Source organism: Pogoniulus pusillus, chromosome Z (genome assembly GCF_015220805.1).
Source record: "Pogoniulus pusillus isolate bPogPus1 chromosome Z, bPogPus1.pri, whole genome shotgun sequence".
Classification (NCBI taxonomy): Eukaryota; Metazoa; Chordata; class Aves; order Piciformes; family Lybiidae; genus Pogoniulus; species Pogoniulus pusillus.
Genome location: NC_087309.1, coordinates 65,999,080 through 66,011,631, shown reverse-complemented (window position 1 = coordinate 66,011,631; position 12,552 = coordinate 65,999,080). Strand labels below are relative to the sequence as shown.

At 40.3% G+C, this 12,552-nt stretch overlaps 1 protein-coding gene across 2 annotated transcripts in view; it reads left to right on the top strand.

Moving 5' to 3' along the window:
* Window positions 1-474: 474 nt before the first annotated feature.
* Window positions 475-12,552, top strand: part of PIP5K1B (phosphatidylinositol-4-phosphate 5-kinase type 1 beta) — a 102,420-nt gene continuing 90,342 nt past the window's right edge. Inside the window, exon 1 of one of the 2 annotated variants that reach the window (XM_064140000.1) lies at window positions 475-562. The gene's annotated coding sequence lies outside the window, so the exon portion shown is untranslated. The remainder of the gene's footprint in view (window positions 563-12,552) is intronic. The other variant, XM_064140001.1, reaches the window with a different exon arrangement.

Genomic DNA, 12,552 nt, shown 5'->3' with positions numbered 1-12,552 from the left:
TTAGGTTGATGATTGGACTTGACGATTTAAAAGGTCTTTTCCAACCAAACCTACGATGATTTTATGTTTCCAGGACTAGGGAAAATGGTTTCAAGCTGCACCAGGCCAGGTTCAGGCTGGATGCTAGGACATACTTCTTCACAGAGAGGGTTATCACACACCGGAATGGTCTGCCTAGGGCAGTTACCCTGGATAGAGGTGTTTAAGCAGCATGTGGACCTGGCACTTAAGAACATGCTTTAGTGCTGGGTCGAAGGTTGGCCTGGATGATCTTTTTATGTCTGTTCCAGCCGGATGTTTTCTGTGACCCCGCGCCCCACAAAGCAGCTGCTCTGAGCTCCCAGACAACTTCTGCGCCCAGAGTGCCTTCAGGGCTAGAAGCGGCAAGCGATGAGCGAACGCAGACAGCAAGCGGAGCTGGGCTGAGCGCTGAGGGTATATAAAGCGCACACCAGCAGGCTCTCGCCGTCTTGACTCGTTTGGTTGCGCAGGAGGAGCTGCCGTACGGGCGGGGCCTGGGCCGCGGCGCTCCGCCTCACGCCGCTACACACCGGCACCGGAGGTGAGCGAGTGGCTGCGCTGCTGTTCGAGCGGGTCGGGGTTGGGGGTGTGTGGGCTCCAGCCTGGTTCGCAGCTCCGGACTCGGGGGGGCTGGCTATACCTTCCGGCGAGCGGGGAACGCCTCGGTAAAGGCCGTCAGAGGCTGTCCCTGGGCAGCCTCCGGGTGCGAAGTGTATCCCCGTCGCGCAATGCCGCCGTTCTCGTTGGCGGTGTGCTTTCCTCCCTGTGGGTGGGCGCTCTTGACGCGGGACGTTGGGAGCTGCGGCGGATGCCGTCTGCCTGCATCCCAGTTTTGTTTTTCGGGCCGTTTAGTTTGCCCGCAAGGAGCGGGCGAGAGGCGAGGAGTTGGGAAGGGCCGGGAGGCTTGGTTTTTACCGCTGCGGGGCTGTGGGCGCTCCGAGCCGGGCCGGGACAGGTGCTGTGCCGGGCTGGGCGCGGCTGCTGGTGCGTGTGCCTGCAGGAAAGCCTCACCTGCACCAGAGGTCGTGCCGGCTTCAGCCTGAAGGGCTGACAGAAAAGGAAGCGTCTCACTTGGAAGGTGGTGGTGATACGGTGTTTATTCGTGTTAGTTTGTTCTCTGTGGACTTCCACTGACCTCTAAGTGTCTTGTGGGGGTTTAAAGGGAAAAAAGACAGCACGAACAAAACGACGAAGAAGCGTGAGGGAATCGTGAGGGGTAGGTTCCTGCATGGTTTAGGTGCTGCCTGCTTCAGGATTAAGCTCTGCTGCGAATGAAGGAGTTTACTGAGGTGCATACAGCCTGCTCCCGCTGCTGCTCCTGCCGCGGGAGAAGCAGCAAGGCTAAAACCTTTGGGGCTGGGGTCGTTAAATCGCGTCCAACGCGAGTGGAGCGCTTTAAAGAGCAAACTTCTAAGTCGTCTTTCCTAAAGTAACAGTGCTTCCAATATATTGCGTAGGTGATCAGAGATGTGTTGTTTTGGGCTTTCCTCCCTCTTGTTTTTAATGCTGCTTCTTTAAAATGGAGCTATGGTATATATGCCGTTGCTTTGGGAAAAGTTTGTGTGGATGTTACGTTTGCTGTCCCGAAGGAAATGTAAATACACTTGTTTTATGTTGCTTCTAAAACGATATCGCTTAAGGTAGAGAAACAGTCGTTTAATTCCTTTTCTTTCATTAGAGTTACACGTTTATGCATGCTTGAGGCTGGAAAAGAGAGGTCTGAAAGGAGTTCTTATCAATGAGTATAAGTATCTCAGGGTGCAGGCCATGAAGATGTGGCTAGGCTCCTTTCAGTGATTGCCGGTGATAGGACAAGTGGTAATGGATACAAATTAGAAGACAAGCGGTTTCACTTGGGTTTAAGGAGAAGCTCTTTGCTTTGAGGTTGACGGAGCACTGGAACGGAGTGACCAGGGAGATTGTGGAGTCTTCTCTGGAGACTTTGAAAACTCGCCTGGAGTTGCTTCCAGCCCGTAACATTCTGTGAAATGTTCTGAGGTAACATTTGGATAATGTAAGGTGGAGGAGGGCTTAAATCAAAACTAGAAGCATAGAAACTCTTATTAAAAGGAGCCTAGCATAAGGATCATTGGCACTTAAGGAATTAGTGAATATATATTGTAGCACCCACTGGATTTTGTTTTTTATGTCTCAACATGTATTTACAGGATGTTTATCTTATGTTTTATTATGGTAAAGATGCTATTTAATAAAATTAATTAAATTGGCTCTCAAAAGTCTTTGATCTTCAAAGCAGAGGAGACCTAGTCTGATGAATGCCTAATCAAGTTGTTCCTCTGACTTTTCCAGAACATAAAGCACCTAAATAGTTCATTTGTCCACCATCTAGATACTTTTCCCCATTTTTAATGTATCTTTTGGCCTTACAGCCATCTCAAAATTGATTAATAAAAAACAAAATGTGCATAAATATTTAAATCTGTTTTGTTTATAAAGGTCAGTTTCTGGTAATTAATATACTGAGGAAAAATATAATACAATTGCAAAAAAGTTCCTCTTCAGTCTTTTTTCTGTATTTCATCTCATTTGTGGATTCTTCCTCCAGTTATGATTTTCCACTCCCTGGTTTTTTATATTCTAAGTTTATGAACTGCAGGAGGTTTCTTTAGCTGAGTTCACTTGATGCTAATTTAAAGCTGTTTATAATGTTTAAAAGACCTAAACAATAAGGAGACTTGAAACACATGCCTAAAAATATGCATATGCTTACAGGGGTTGCTGTAATAATGTGTGAAATCATGAAATGATGTTAGGTTTTTTGTTTAGTTTCTTGTCTAGCCTGTAGGCCGCTAAGAGCTTTATTACTTTTTGTACAACCAGAATGGGCTAGAAACAGTAAAAAATACTTTCTCTGTAGTCCATATAGTGTTGAGAATGTGCTTGCAGATTCCTGCAGCTCCATGTGTGACTGTGTGACCAAGCCACGTTAAATGTTCTGGTGTTCTTGGATGCTTAAGGATAGAAATTTGCAAACGCCTTTCCTTAGGACTGTGGTAGCTGTTCTTAAGGTGCTACCACCCCTTCTGAACCTGGCTCCTGTTTGGTTTTGCGGAGACTTAGCTGGCATAGCTTCTGTGTGCTTTTCAGCACCCTGCAGCATATGGTGGTGTCCTGACCATTCCTGTGAGCCTACCTAAGCACAGCGATTGCGGAATTTATACTTGGTGTTGCAGCGTGGTTACTTTGGTTACAGCTGGTAATTACGTGGTGCTATAGCTTAAATTTGTGTACTGTGGAAGCTAGAAAGCAAATTGCACTAATCGGGTGAAATACAATGTGCACTTCAAAGCATGCAGATGAGCAGTTTGATATATATTGTAGTGCTCAAAATTGCTTAGAACTGGATAGCAAACTGCGCAAGTTGAATGCAAGTAAATGTTTTTCTAAATTCCATCTTATTGTGCTAGGCAGGTCCTCATACCCTGATACCTAGTGTTAGTTACATATTGCACCACTCTATCTTCTAGGTATAAATTGTGTTTGAATCTGTTTTGCACTGTACTTGTTGTGGGCTCACACCAGTGAATGTTATTTTCCCTAAATAGATCGTCTGATTTGTCATCGTAGATTCCTGCTCTGGTTGTGACATGTGTCTTGTTTTACTCTCCATATTTGTACAGTCCAGAAAGAACTTTTTCATCCTTACATGTGAGAAAGAAATTCCAAGTCCTCTCTCAGTGAACTAGAAATCCCATCTTTCACCTTCTCTATTCATTCTCTACTTGTGAACTATAAAACCATTATCAGCCTGTTGCAAGGTACAATGTCTATCATTTGCTGTTATTTCCTCCTTATTGTACAACTACCTGTTTTATTTGTGATTGGCAAAGTAGGGAGAAGTTCTAGGTGTTGCGGATGCCTTGTGTATTTTCTCCACTATCCAAATATGTTGTGTTTTGTATTTTGAAATATGAGATTAAAAAAAAAAACAATTTAAGTAGTAATAAGCTAGTATTAATTTCTTCAGGATGTCACAGTTATGGTCTGTGTCATGATCAACAGGAAAGGTACCATATCATGGCCATTTTATTAGTTGCTGATTTTTATTGCTAGCTATTCTGGCCAAGATTCTTGTCCTCTATGACTGCATACCACCCAGCCAGCTAGGAAACAGAAAACCTTTTCATTGGAGTCCACTGCTTCTTGTTTTATTTTTAGAACAAACACAATGATGTAAGGAGTCATCTTGTTAAATAGTAATACTTGTACATTTCATGTTATCAGGTTTTGTTTATGCTATAAACCTTTTGCCAGCTAATCACTATAGCAGGACAGTAATGTATTGAAAATAGAAAGAACAATATATTTCTCAATGGTAATAGAAATCTAAGTTGGAACCTTACTTTGCTTTGAGGGTTTGCTGGTCTTTACACTAGATGTAGTTCAAAACTACTGGAATTTGAATAAGGATCATAGTCTTTCATAATCACTTTCTCTGGCTGTTAGACTTCCACTGAAATGTGTGGTGGCAATGCCACAGAGAGCTGTGATTGTGCTGGAACTACTTCTGCCTTCAGACATGTCAATATGGTGATTCCTTAGCATAGGTAGAAAGCAGAAGTGACATTGTTAAAGAGGTAGTGTGATGTCTTATTTGTAAGGATCAAAATGAACAAAGAATATTTTTGCTTACATGAAAGGGAATTAAAATACTAGAAGTATCTAAAATTAAACCACAAGTACCTGTGTAATTTTAAGATGCCTTTTAAAATTCTGCAATGAATTAGAGTTTTAGAGATATTTCCTGAATGGAGAGTTTAAGACCTTCAGTAAAATAATGCATAGTAGTTCAGAAGGACCTCTTAAGTGGCAGTGTGAATGAATTGCCTTTTTTTTTAACGTCAGAATACCTGTTAAAATGTTCACTGTTAAACTGACATTTCCTTTGTTTTTTTATGTGTGTGTGTTTTTTGGTTTTTTTTTCATTTGTTTTTGCTTTATTTGCTTTTTAAATACAGTTTTTCAGAGCCAGGACTAAAGAATAAGTACCTAACAACTGTATGTATTCAGGTTAACATGGTTCTTGATAGTTAAGAGCTTGTGGGTGTGAATTAAGAGGCAGGCTAGCATGGGAGATACAGTTGTGGATGTCTATTACAGGCCACCTGATCAAGATCAGGAAGTTGATGAGGGCTTCTACAGGCAGCTAATGGCATCCTTGCAGTCACAGGCCCTGGTTCTCATGGCAGATTTTAGCTATCCAGACATGTGCTGGAAAGAACCCATAGAGTTGTGGTCAATGGGATGGAGTCTAGATGGAGCCCTGTGACTAGTAAGGGTCCAGCAGAGGGCTACGAGGATGATTCGGGGACAGGAGGGCATGGCTTATGAGGAGAGGCTGAGGAACCTGGGGCTTTTTAGTCTGGAGAAAAGAAGACTTAGAGGGGATTTGATAAATGTTTGTAAGGATCTGAAGGCTGGCCAGAAGCAGGGGCACAGGTTCTTTTCACTTGTTCCCTGTGATAGGACAAGGAGCAACGTGTTAAGTTGCAGCAAAAGATGTTCTGGGAACTTCTTTAAGGGTCACAGAGCACTGGTACAGGCTCCCCAGGGAGAGTGTGGAGTCTCCTTCTCTGGAGACTTTCAAGGCCTGTCTGAATGCATTCCTCTGTGATCTGTGTTAGATAGTATTGTCCTGCTCCGGCTGGGGGATTGGACTGGATGATCTCTTTGGGTCCCTTCCAACCCCTAACATCCTATAATCCTATGATGGCTCCCTGTTGTGCCAAGACAGGAAGGTAGTATACAAACCTACTGGATAAAAGGAGAAACACATTTGGAATTGCTCTTCAGAGTTGCTGGCTGTCAGATTAAAACTATTGCCTTCTGTTAGCAGCTGAGCTGATCAATCAACTTTCTCTTTCTGATAGCAATCCACTAAATTACTGAACTAATTATTCCATTGTTAATTAGTACTCTCAAGGTTTTCCTTTTCTGTATTGGCTTGATCAAAAATGGAGGGCAGTAACATGCACTTGTCTTTTAATTTTAAAAGAAAGGAAACTGTACCTCTGTGTTTCAGCATTGTACAACAATAGTATTTTCTTAATTGGGAAAGTTGTTTGTAAAGGGGGGGGAAGGAGAAAAAAAAAGCCATGTTCTGTGCTATCTCTGGGGCTGTAGTTTATCTGGAGTTCTTTAAAACCTTGAATGTCTTTGTACTAAAGCCCAAATAGAACGTGACCTGCATGTTACTTCTGAGGGTTTATGTGATGTCTTCAATGTTTGAACCTACCCAGATTCTGCTTCATGTCACAGAGGTGAGAGGAATTCTAAAAGTTGGAAAATGCATCTGAAAATGTAAATGTCAGTCTGATTGTCAGGGAATGGTACCCTCTTCAGTTTCTCCAGAGGAGAAGTTGTGTAAGGAGTCCTAGAGTAGTTGTGTGCTGCAGAACTCATCTTTGAAACTGTGTAAGAAAAACCATTGCAATTTAAGTGAATTTGTGATCCAATTTACTTCTCTTTTGAAGCTCCAAAGCAGTTGCTTCTAACAGTAATATCTTCCCTCACATTTAATTTCTTTAATTTATTTACCTGTGATGTAAAAATATTTTTTACAGCTGTTTGACCTTATGTGGAGGTCAATTATTAACTACTAAGCAGCCATGAACATCTGCACTATTACTAAGTGCAGTTAACTGAGCCATTCACCTTGGTGCCACTCACTTTGTACACACACATTGCAGAGACCACCTGCCTCTTAGAATTGCCCTTTGCATCTCATGACTTGAATTTTGGTTCTGAGTTTGGTAAGAAGTGACATTCTGCAAACACAGAATGCTGAAACATAATCAGTATCCTTTTCTGAGGTGCCACTGCTTGTGATGTTATTTTGCTGCACAGGGTCGTCATCAATAGCTTCTTCCTCTGATGCATGTAAGAGCTGAAGTGGTAAGGTTTGAGTATCTTTGGCTGAGCAAGGGAGGCCCCTGATAGAGGCATGTGCGTGCAAATATTGAAACAGGGCTTATACGTGGCCAGAGATTTTTCCATGCTTGTCCATATTGCTTTTACATGAGCAAATACTGCCCTGGTTCTTACTAGCAGTCTTGCCAATGGCAGCCTTTCTGGTGTGCTGTATCAACCTTGAGGCACAATGGTCTATGCAGATATGCCTTAGGGCACAGCTGGCAGAGGGGTGACATCAATGCAGTGTTGATGTGCACCTGGGGTACATGTAATGTATTGCCGTGACAACCCAATGCACATACATAACCTCAGGCTTTTTTAGGTCTATGTTTAACTTACAAATTAATTGTTAAAGTTACTGGCGTTCGAAGAGCTGCCTCAGGTGTACACAATGAAGTGTAGCTTTGCATGTTTTATTCTTATATCAGGTTGTGTTTGAGTGATTGAAAGTTCTGGTTAGAAAAAAAGGACCAAACAAACAAAAAAACAAAAACAGAAAACCCACATCCACAAACAAGCTGTATAAACAGCTTTTTATCAAAGTAAGGCATTTAGACTAGTAATTATAGTTTTGAAAGCTGGCCCTGGTTTATTACAAAGTTTCACAAGTTGGGTGCTAGTGGGCATTCCCACCAAACTAGCCAACCAATTGAAATTCCATGTAGATATTTATACAATGAAATGCACTAGCTATGCCTCATATCAACACATACTAACTACCCTTTCATTAGTCTCTTGTTTGTTTTTGCATTAAAAGTCCAGTTTCTCTTAAATTCACTGCACATGCTCATAGGATGAGGTATTTATGTCAGGCAGGAATTGTCTAGCTGGGAAACATGGTTTGTATCATTATTATGAAGCTAGTTTAGTCTATGACACTATTTTTGAGTCAAAATCTGACTGTTATTTAGTAGCACCTCTACGTATTTATCCAGGAAGTTTCAGCCATCAAGGGCATTCCTGATCAGAGGCCCCTTTTCTTAATTGTTCCAATATGCTGCCTAAAAGAACAGTTTAACCCTGAACGTGCGTACTTCTTTGGTAATGCTACCCAAAAAATAGGTCAACTTATTTCAGAAATAAACACCTTTAAAATTTTTGCATTTATGGCATTAATGCAGCTCTTATTTGAGCCCATTTGTGACTGACTTTGTGACCAAAGAGTCCTTGGAATTCAGTAGTGTCAGGCAGTTCATAGCTCTTTGCAGTACTCAGAAAGATTTTGTTTTGATTGGGTATAATAGTTTGGGAGTTACCTGCCCCACTCTTCCCCGCTCTGCCCTTAAGGTCACCCAGACTAGGCTCAGCTGTCTGGAAGTTAAAGAATGAAGCTATATTTACAGCTTAGCACAATATACAGGCATATATATACACAAATATGTACAGTTATGTACAAGTTAAAAGTAATACAGAAATACCATACCCCTCCCAGAAGCAATCAGAGGCCCCCCCAGGAGGGCTCCCGACCCTATTTACAGCTTAGCACAATATACAAGCACATACATACACAAATATGTACGGTTATATACAAGTTAAAAGTAATACAGAAATACAATACCCCTCCCAGAAGCAATCAGAGGCCCCCCAGGAGGGTTCCCGACCCAATTCCCCCTCCCTCTTTCCCTCCCTTCAGAAATAACCAGATCAACACACATATATCTCACATGATAAATCTGGAGATCTGAGGTGAGATGTCAAAAAGAGATGACAAGGAGGTTAGAGGAAAAAGGGTTAGATTGGATTAGTTAAGGCAGAGGCAACCACAGAGACCAGACCGCCAGAAAGAAAGAACAGTCAGAAGTGAGAGCTGAGAAGTGTGTGAAATATCTTATCTGTATTTTGAGTAGTTGTGTTTCTCAGCAGAAGAATGGGTGATATAGGGTACATTTGTGTTCTTCTTCCTTCTCACAGCTAAGGATTTAATTTCTCTCAGTAAAATATTTCAATTAGCCTTAAACCAGCGCATTGGGATGGATTCAAAGAACACTTTAAATCAACACAGGAACACAGAATTTCCACCTCAACATCAGGAAAAACTTTTTTATTGTCAGGGTAATGGAGCACTGGAACAGGCTGCCCAGAAGGACTATGTAGTGTCCTCTGTGACCTACTCTATGTGATTCTACTTTGGCAGAGGGGGTGAACTTGGTAATCTCCAGAAGTCCTTTCCAGTGCCTACCATTCTGTGATTATGTTTTTAGTCTGAAATTATCAGATCCATATGTATGTTGTTTGTGCAGATACTGTAGAGAATCATGCTTACTTTAAGCAGCTAACAATATAACCTGAAATTTGGTCACTCTTCTGGTGTTTGCTTTCTTTTTTTTACCATGCAAGCCTGATCTGTTTTTGTAATGTCTGGTATATGTCTAATTTAATGTGTGGTATCAAGACTGAATCCTACAGCAAATGTGAAAGCACACAACTACATAGTCTGTTCAAAATGGTTAAACTGGAGGTTAAAATGTCAGCTGAAGCTGGATGTGTAACAACAGACTGTGATAGGAATTAGTTTATAGATTATTTGCTTGTTGAGTTTGTGGTGTTGGTTTTTTGGTCACAGCATAACATTAGTAGAAGAATTTAGTTTTGCTATACCTGCAAATAATGATAAAGTGCAGGAGAGGATGACTCAAAAGTTGAGATAAAAACAGAAAATGCCTTAGAATATTTTTGTTCACTGCTATTGAGCAATGTCTTGATTTTTACATAGATCTTCAAAGCAGAAAGAATTTTACTTGTACCTTCAGGTCTAATTACAGAGAAAGTAAGTTTCTTCTAGGATTTTAATTTGTGGAAATGTAAGCATTTCTCTCAGTGTTTGCAACACTAATATTGAGCTACATCATCGCAGATTACATGAAACCTAGAAGCATATTTTAGAGAAGGAATTTGAGGAGGTAAGTAGGCATAGTGAAAAATGAGAGGTAGTTTATCCATCTGAAGTAATCTCCAAAGATATTAGTGATACATTTCTGGAGTTTAGTAACTGCTTGGGTCAAAACTTTGTTGCAGTACCAGACATTAAAGTATTTAAATGTTTACTTACAGTGGCCATTTCATATTGTTTGTCTTATGTTTTTACACAAAACAAATTTGAAACAGTGGGGACTATTTCATTTAGAGGCAGCAAGCTGAGGCTGAGAAGGTAGACAGAAAATTGTTTTTGATTCTGCATGTTTTGATTTTACTTCTGATGATTGAAAGAAGCAGCAGTTGTTGACTGTGGGACTGTCAAAATCTGCAGGATCTCAAAACTAAACAGTGTAAACATCAGTCCTATGAACTTGTTTCTTCTACCTCTCAACTGTAAATGATATATAGGAAGGGCTTTGCAAATACTGTATAGTATGTACTTGCAAAGTAAGAATGTTAGTATGTCAGTGATATACTGGAGGGTGAGATTTGCAGCAGCACTTTATAAATTTGGAAGGAGCAGAAGTCAAATTATTTGACAGCTTCCTTGCAAATTCTTTTGAGTTTTGCTGGATACTGTGTCTTTGACATAAAAATTAAATGTTAAGTTATAAACACAAATTTTATAGAGTACACCTGATGCAACTTCACCTTTTGTTGAAGAATTTTATTAAATCTAGCTGGTATGTGGAAATTAATAGCTCTACAAGCTGCTTCTTATCTTGCAACCTAGGTTCTGGTTGTGTAGATTTGTTTATAAGTCACTGTAATTAAAAAAACTTGATGAAGTTCAATATTCAAGACCAGGTAAAGTATATTGTTTTTTATTCTGAAAAATTTGCACTTATATTGTCAAGTTTGACCTAATACTTTGCAATAAGCTGTCATTTAAAAGTTGAACAGAAAATCAGGGCTTATGCCAGGAGAACTGTGGAGTCACAGGAGCGTAAATATTCAGCCCTTTGTGTGAGAGACTGTCAGGGGTCAAACAAGAAAGTTGTAAGAGCTGTAACTTTCAGGGCTAACTGAAAAAAAAAAAAAAAAAAAAAAAAAAGAAATACAGTGTGCTGAGTAGAGGTAGGAGTAGCATCTTTTAATGAGCGTAGCTGTCCACATTATGTGACTCCCGTGGTTTGTCACTGTTGCAGTAGAGAGGTGTGCTCTGCCTGTTACCGGCTTGTATGCATGGTAGGCAGTGAACCCACTTGCACTGTAGAGTTTCTAAGAAAATCCAGCAGTACACAGCCAGATCTGACACAGTGAAGCATCTGTGTTATTTGATGGACCTTAACAATGTATTTCATGGCATGTATTCCATTAGAGGACACTTTATTTGTGTCTATAAAGCATTGGAAAATAGTCTACTCTGCTTTATGTGTTCTGTTGACTGAGATCATTGTATGCATGTAACTGAGAATCAGACCTGGCATTTGCTAAATAGTTAGCAAAGTCAGCTGGGAAGTTTTAAGGTCATTCTTGATCATTCCATATGTTCATTTACATTATCTGCAAGAGAATAGGGTACTTTGCAGGGAAAGCAAACATTTCAGTGACCTAAGCCTCAGACAGAGAATTATTGTTTCAGACTTATGCAAATGCTATTAAATGCGGAGAGACAAAAATAATAATTTGTCCAGATTTTAACTTTGTTGTGCTGATATCAGATAACAAGGGTGGGTGACAGTGAATGTAATCTTTTCTCTAGTCCTCCCCACCCCCGCCAGCTTCAATTTATTGTAACGTTTTCAGGTGAATATTACATCTCGAATACTAAATGAATTATAAATTAATCTAAATTAATTTGAAAATCACCCTCCTAAGGCAACTCCCTGGGATATGGAGTTATTTTGATATAAGTATGTTCAAGTGAAAATAGAACTAATAGATGTATTTAGCAAAATGTGTTCTCAAAGAGTACAGGAACGTAGAGCATTTCCTAAATTTTAGTTGCTGGTGCTTATGTCTCATCAAATAGATGTAAGAAGCAGGTTACGTGAACAGTGAAGCAATCTTCAAATACCTGTTTGTTTGGTTTTTTAGATTTTATGTTCATGACTTCCAGAATTCGTTGAAATGGGAAATCAAACAAATTACACCTTATATGTACTGCAGTATTTTTTCACTTAGGTAAAAAAAAGGTAATCAACCTGCATTAGTTTTTTTAAATGGACCATTAATGATTAATGTAAACAAACAGGTAAAACCTATTCTGCAGCGTTTACCTCAGAAACTCTGTAAGTTGAAGGTAGCATGCTGCCCTTTTCTTGGCTGCTCTTTTCTACAGCATAAGTGATAACCCTGCTGAAACTCATATCTTAAGAAGTGATAAAATATCAGGGGGAAGAGAAGGAGATTAAGAGGGGAAAACAGATATGGCAAGTGTTCTCAGACATACTGTCAGACTTTATCTGTACTTACACAGCTGGGTGAAAAAAAGGTTTCTGATATTTTTCAAGCCATTCCATGTTATGCAAATGTTTGCAAGACTTTGAAGTAATGAAACCACAGTTGTGCTGAAGTCCCAGTGCAGAACAGGTTAGTTAAATCAGCTGCAGTCCACAAATTCAGTGATTCTGGCTTGATCAAGAACGCACTCTAATTTTGGCAGCCTAGTTTCTTTTAAAGCAAGGTCAAAGCGGGCCACAGGGATAATAATAGTTGTGCTTTTAGAATACAACTGAT